Genomic DNA, 7,856 nt, shown 5'->3' on the forward strand with positions numbered 1-7,856 from the left:
GTAGTCCGGTTATACAACCATGCAGGCCCACCTAAGAGCAATTTCTTGACACACGGCCTTCAAATGGAAAAATAAAACTGGATGATATTGATATTGTATCTTTATTTTAATCTAATCAGATTGTATTATTCCAAAGCTTAATAATAATTTACTGTCATTTGTTACACTGAGTATCATTATCTAATGAAGCAATAAATTGAACTGCAGTGAATTGTTATTGGTAAATCATATAATTTCCTTTTCATGTATCTTAAATGAATCTGATTGTTGACACTGTATCAGGATCATATGGCATACGCAATGAAGCTGAGATGCCATTCCAAGTCTGTGCAGCATCTCGGCCCCTTTATTGTCATTAAAATATTAGCAAGTATATTTTAATAAACCACTTAAATAAATTGAATCTTGAAAATAATGATAATAATAATAATAATAATAATTTCAATAGGCACAATTTTAAAAATCAATTAGATTAAAAAATGTTTAAAATGTCATCAGAATTTCTTGGATATGAAAATAAAGATCCTTTTAAATGTCAGATTTAAAGGTTGTTGGAGTTTTTTGGTTTGTTTTTTGTTTTTGTTTTTCTAAAAAAGCTGTATTTGTGAATAAGTGAAATAAGATCTACCATTATACACATGTTCGGTGGATTTTTGTTTAGTCTTAGCTAGACATAGGCACGCTCTCTCACACGTAAATGCATGCAGGTGTATTTACTTCTTGTGACTGCATATGTGCTTTATTTGTGCCTATATATTTCCAAGTGCCCTTTCACACTCCGCAAGAGCACATCCCTCATTGCTACACAGAGAGAAGGGGGAGGATCCATCTTTTCCAGTCCATTTTTTTCAGAGATAATGACGACCATTTCTTCTTCTCAGTGACTGATGACAGGCAGAACTAACTGCTAATGGCATGCCAGTGCAGGAGCATGCCACTTATGTTATTTTTCCTGACAAGGCTCAGGGGAAGACTTTATTTTTTTGACACTTGACCATGCAAATTCACTCTTGCTACATTATTCCACATTTACCCCCCTCCCACCCTATTACCGTCTGTCTCCATTCGCCTAACTCACCGATCATTTCCCCTCACAATCGTGTAGTGGTTGCCAACATTAAAAAGCCAAACCTTTAAGATTTCATTTTCTTTTCTGTTTTTCCAGCTTGAACTTCTCAAGCAAATGAGTTGGTCAAAGAGAAGGATGGCATATGCAATAAGATGCGATAAATATGATTCTCCCAGGAGCAGTCAAGGAAATATAATAGCCACCAAATAATTTATTGATATGCGAGAATTCAAACTGGCTTTTGTGTAAAGCCCATTTTTTGCTTTGGGATATGAACATGTTATAGAATCCTTTTAGAGTTTTGGAAACTACGCAGACATTGGACCGATTTACAATTTGAAAACCTATTTAGGGTACATTAAAAGCAGCAATCTAAAAAACAAACATGGAGAGACAATTTGGTTTTTGTGTAAGTCTAGGTTATAAACTGTTAAAATGTAGAATACCAATAAACATTCATTTACAGCCTTTTGTGCAAACCACTGAATCAAGTATGCATTTACTTCCAAAATTTCAGACCTTTACAAGAGAGCTAAAACATAGCAGTCTAATTTAGTGATATTACTTTTAGGTGAAGCTATTGTACAGCTCCGTATTGTATAAAAAATTTGCACATTTATGTATTCATAAACTACATAACTCTAAAATGCCATTTGATTTTTCCTCCCGAGAGTTAGAGGTGTGTTAGTGACAATGGGGGGGTGGGTTAAGCGAGAAATGCAGGAGACTGGTGGGTCTTAGTGGGTCAGCACACCTGCTGTGGTTACAAGCTCTCTGGGACAGGTAATGTTCTCTGAGCTGACAGGACTCTCCCCCACAACTCTAAAACCCAGCCCACCTTCTCTCTCCTTCCCCTTTAGCTCAAGCTTAGATAGATTGCCCTTGTAACAGGGGCTAATAATGTGCCATGGAAAGCTTTTTAATAGGTAGGGGAGGAGGGGAGGCTTTGATAGATTTTCCAAGATGTAAAAAAAAAAGACAAAAAAAAAACATGCAGTGGAAGACATGTATATGTTATAACCATGAAGACGATGTGCTGATGCACATATACATCCCCGCAAACTCAAAGGCTTTGGCAAATGCATGCATGCACATGTGTCAATGTACGCAGCCACACAAACTCAACCTGTCGGTTTGTTTTACCACATTATTGCAGCTGGCAGGGGGTCTCTGACCCTCTGCTGTTCTCCGAAGACAGCCTGGAATGTGTCACAAGGGGGGATAAATGAGGAAGGATGGAAATGGAAGGAGGGAAAAAAAGGGAGCAGAGGAAGAGGTAGACTGCCAGCTGACAATGAAATAAAGCCCATTAGAGAGGAGTAAAATAACACAGGGAAGGAAGTGACAGCAGACCTGTTTCACATATAGCTGTACTGTCTTTAACTACTGTCAGCTCCACTGGGTGACAGCAGCTGCCATCTATCACACATAAAACAGGTGTATTTGCATGCACATAGGTACAACAATATAAATCTCCAGACAAACATTCCAGGATAGAAGGTTGAGTTACTAAATAAACAATATAATACAGGAAAATTGGATGAAAATGTTTGTGTTCTTGGAGAAAACATTTTTTTTTTTTCAGGAAGTTAACAGATTCATCCATGTTTAACAAATGACTGTTGACTGCTTATTAAACTGTTGCATATTTAAACTAATTCACCAACAATAACATGCATATAAACAAAAGTTTCAGAATCCGTTAGGATTGAAAAGACTTGTGGAGCATGTCGCAAAGGCTAAGACAGCAAAAAAGGATTACCGTCCTCTGAAATGTTTATGTTCAGCTGGCCCACTGAACAGTTTTTATTTATTTTTTTTTTCTTTTGTAAAGACATTAAAAATGGCAAGAGATGTAGTGGAATGTTACAGTAATGGTAACTAAAGAGAGGGGTCTAAGGAGAAGAGAAAGTTTTACTGAGTGGCCATAAGCAGCTTTATATCTAAACAGTGTAGTTGAAGCAATAATTGAATGTGGCTTTATTTGTTTTTTGTTTTTTTCACTTTTAATGTCTATCTATAATGGACAATTTACGATGTACAGAGTAAGCAGCCTGATACACATATTTAAATCTGTAAAAATCCTACTGGCCAAATAAAAAAAGTGTTGTTAAGTTACAATTTGGTCAAGTATTTCTTTCAGTGTGTAAAAATGTTTTAAATTATTTTTCCAATGTTTGAAAAATGGATAAAGATGTGGATTTACATCAGTTCTGTGGCTGACAGAAATAACCTCCTAGATTGAAGAAATAAAAAAATATAAAAGTACACAGACAGATGCATAGCATAGGAGAGCCAGTAACTCTTAGAAAGATTCAGAAGTTTACTTACTCATCAAGAACAAAGGACACACCTTTGTAGACCAAAATGTTCAGAGTTTGAACAGAGAGGACAGATGGTTTAAGAAAGGGGTAAAGGAACTCATCTTTGTTAAAAGAGAAACACTATCACTCAAAAGTGGGGGAGTGTCAAGATCTTGGTGCTGATGACTGGTTTGATTGTTCATTCCATCACCTGCCTAGGTCCACCCAGTTTCTCTTCAGATTATTGTGGAGCCTTTGGTGAGAGTTTCTCTAGGTTACCTGATGCTCTGACTGCCTGATCCGGACCCATTCTGCCTCTGGACCTCTGGCCTGCCTTTTCCTGTCCTGATCTGTTTGCAGGACCTGTCTTTGGACTCCTGCTGGATTCTGCCAGTTGACGGACCATGGATAAGCTTTCTGACACCGACCTGAAATTCCCTTTAGTACCTCTTTGGATCTCTGATATTTTGGCCCAGACTCCTGTGAACCTCTTGGACACCAGCTTTGGCTTCGCCCTCTGGATTGTCCTGCCTTCCTTTAGCTGCTTGGATCTGATCTCCTGCCAGTTCTGCAGTCTTCAAGATTTCAGCATGTGAAACTCTCTGGTCACCGTTCGCCCCTTGGTGTTGGTATCCGGAATCCACCTTTTTCTCTGGGCACGGACTGAACTTAAGGACCAGGTTAGTAACTCACATGTTCGTAATCATAATCTCCTTCAGAGGTTCCTGCCTTAGATGGCCTTGCTGCTCACTGCAGATTTTTAAATAAATGCCCTTTTATTATCTTAGTGTCTGTCTGAATACTGGGTCCTCTGTTCTGAGCCTCGACAGGGAGGATTGTGGTTTCAGCTCCCAATCATTTACAGTTTGGTTTTTTGAATTCAGTCAAAAGAAATTACATAAGGACACTCACAATGATTCAAAAGACCAATCAGATAGCTCATGTACAACAAAAATCCCCAATGATCCGGAAGAAAGATGGGGTGGCTATTTGATTTGCATCTGGCTTAAGATGTGCTTAAAATGATTGAATGCCATACTGCTTAAATACATTGGCGCTCCAATTACAGATTTCTCTGGTGGGAGTCGACCAAACCCAACTGACTAATTATTTTAGCTGATACTTTTCTAACCTCTAATCCATAAAGTTTTAGTGGGCCATTTTGCCAGGCAGAGCATATTGCCAAAACTGTGGCGACGTAATGTGTTTTTGTTGGGATCCTGAGGCTTGCCCACCAGAGGGCGCCGAGGATCCTCTTCTGTTATATGTTTTCTGTTAAGGACTGGGGTTACTGTTGGGATCTGGAGACCTATCTGTCTCAAGCAGAGAGCGCAGTGGGTCTCCTGGGCTGGAGCCTCCAGCACACCTGAAGCTCAGGTGTGCTGGAGTCAGACCTTCCTTCGATGCCGGAGTGTTGACCAAGTTTGGTTAGCAAACCTAAGCCTCTGTAAACATAGTGAATCACAGTAGACTCTAGAGAGGAACTAGATTCTAACCTGCCTCTGTCTTCTTTACTCACAGAAAACCTGACCGAAGTCTGAAGCTCTGGATGAGCTTTACCTGGAAACCTGCCTGCCTGCCCAAGGAAGCCAAACCTGAAGGTCTTAGTCTGGATTCCTCCTTCAGCTCTCAGGGAAGAGCTAGGAAGCTAAACCTGAAGATCTCAGTCTGGATTCCTCCTTCAGCTCTCAGGGAAGAGCTAGGAAGCTAAACCTGAAGATCTCAGTCTGGATTCCTCCCTCAGCTCTAAGGGAAGAGCTAGGAACAAAACCCACGTCATAGTCTCACTAACCAGAAGCTTGACACTGCTGCTGCTGAGCTCTCTGCTACTTCCACAATCTCAGGACCCAACCGGTTCTCCATCTCAAGGATCTGTCAGAACCTCTTCAAGGTACATTCAGAAATTACTCACTCGTCAAACCATCTAACTGCCTGGCTAATCAAACTATCCATCTCTGCAGATGTCAGTGATTCCAGTCCCGGACCTGTACCAGTACCAGTTCTACTGTTAACCTGTTGTGTGCCAATCTTTATTAAACTGTTGAACTTTTACCCCTGACTCCGTGGTGTGTTCTGCGTTTGGGTTTAGCTCCAAAGACCCATCATGACAGTTTTAGACTTCATAAAAGGGGATTTGGTTAAATAAAAGGGCCTTAAATAGCACCTGTTTAAAGTGATGTAAAATTCAATTCAGTTTATTTTTATTGCACCAATTCACAACACATGACATGTCAATTCACTGGATCATACAGTCAAATAGATTCAAAGTTTTCTATCTAAGAAAAACCAGTTGATTGCATCGACTCATTAACTCAAAGGCAGGAAGAAACCTCCAGGAAGAAACCTCCAGCAGAACCAGAAAGAGAGCGGCTATCTGCCAAGGCTGACTCGGGTTCAAAGAAACAGAAGCAGACATACAGAAAGAAGCAGAGATACAAAAGGCAACTGTGAAAGGCGGCCCCGTCCGGGAAACACACAGCCAGGCAGACAAGTTCCGAGTCAGCTCCCATGTCAGAGGATGAAGAGAGGACATCCAGCCAGTCACAGTCAGAGAAACAGGACTAAACTGAAAAACAGAAGGTACTTGTGAAAAATAATATTAGTGAACTGAAGTATTAAAGCCTCCTACTACAACAGATTTTGGAAAATTGTGGGCGCCACTCTCTGGGCTTCTGTACAAGGTGGTTGTGCTTTATTGGTAAGACTAGTCATTTGGCAGTTAGGTTATAAGCTTCCCTCAGTTGCATATCAATGGTCAATTCCCTACACAACTGTCTTTGTGAGATTATGTTGTGAGAGCAGCTGTTTAGATAACACATATGATGTAATATCTTTTACCCTTTCAATGTTTGTTATGATGACAACATTGGTGTCTCATACAATATATTCCTAATCTTTTTCTGTATTTTATTCCATTATATTTGCTTTTAATGTCTGAAAGAGAAGTTTTACCCGGTGAGAGGACACACTCTTTATAAGACTTGATGAGCTGCTGCCATAACTAATAACTTCTTTTCAGGCAAGGTTTCAAGGTTTCACCTTCAAAACTATTTCCATCTTTATACTGGGGTGCTTATTGAAAAGACATGCAATAAAGTTTAAAACAGACACTGGTTGGCTCTAAGTAACTTTGTTTTGCTTGCACAATGTCATTGTTGAGACTGGCGCCAACAGAATATGTTCATCAAGAAATCTTACTTGGCCATGGTGTCAATAATTGCGGTGATTCGAGTCTGGCACTTGCACAATACAGTGGGTGGTGTGTAAAAGCAGATTTCAATAATGCACTAGTCACCATGGTCATTCAAATGCACATTTTAAAGTGACACAAGGCTGTCCTGTTAGGAAAAATGGACTTTTTAAATGGTATAGACAGAAGTCTTGTCAGGCCAGGTCTCACTAATATTTTTAAATATTAATGTGTACTTCCATCAATGCATGAGTGAGGAATATTCTAATAGATGTTCAATTATTCATAACCACAAATAAAAATCTGCTTACCTAGATTAGGACCTTAGAATCTCTTCAGCTGTGGTTCATAAGGACAGCCCAATAAATATATGTGTGCAAGGTTGTCAGTGTTCAGCTGTACTAGCACATTAAGTTTAGCCCACAGCCTGAGACAAACATGTGTTATGACTAAAAGCCTGACTGTCAGATTTAGGGTCATTCGTTATTCACAGAAGACAGCTTTTCAAAACTATTACCAAGATTTTGGATCGGTACATCTATCTGACATGCATTTTAAACAGAGGAGGCTCAGTGTGTTTAACTGTGACACATCTTAATGTATACCTCAGGTGATTGTATTTGCTTAAATACACAGGTAGCTAAAAGTATAAGATTAGCTCTGTACCATTAGTTTGCAAAACACCAGGTCTATTAACCAATGCATATAATGCCTGGCAGAAGTATTCACAATCCCTGAACCTTGTCAAAATGTTAATGCGGATATGATATTATAATAGTATGATATTTAAATTTTCTATTTTACAAATAGAAATCTTAATGTATTTCAAGCATCACCATAATCATTTATCAGCAGTTTTACACAAACCATGGAGGTGATACAGAAAATATTTAAAAGAGGATGCTCTGGTCAGGTAAAACCAACGCTGGTTTGGGGGCAGCATGTGGTAAATGCTTTGTGTTAGGATAGCTAGCATGACAAAGAAGAGATGAAGAAGATCACAGACTGCAAGCAGAGGAAGAATGAAACAGACAGCAGTCTGGACAGAGCCAATGAACTGAACACATTCTTTAAAAGTTAAGTTCAAGAACAGGCTCCACATCCTTCTCTTCCAATGTACTGTATTCAAATAGACATCCCACCCTCCTTTGACCCAAAAGCCTTGCTCTCATACCTCAATTGTTTCATTTTTTAGCCTCTGCTGTGGAACCTCCTGCTTCTATATATTTGTTCTCAATCAAATTAGAAGATGGTGCTGCTCTCTCAACCTTCCAAGTGTCTGCCTTTAAATGTA

This window comes from Cyprinodon tularosa, unplaced genomic scaffold, assembly GCF_016077235.1.
Source record: "Cyprinodon tularosa strain WSP-4 unplaced genomic scaffold, ASM1607723v1 ctg387, whole genome shotgun sequence".
Taxonomy (NCBI): domain Eukaryota; kingdom Metazoa; phylum Chordata; class Actinopteri; order Cyprinodontiformes; family Cyprinodontidae; genus Cyprinodon; species Cyprinodon tularosa.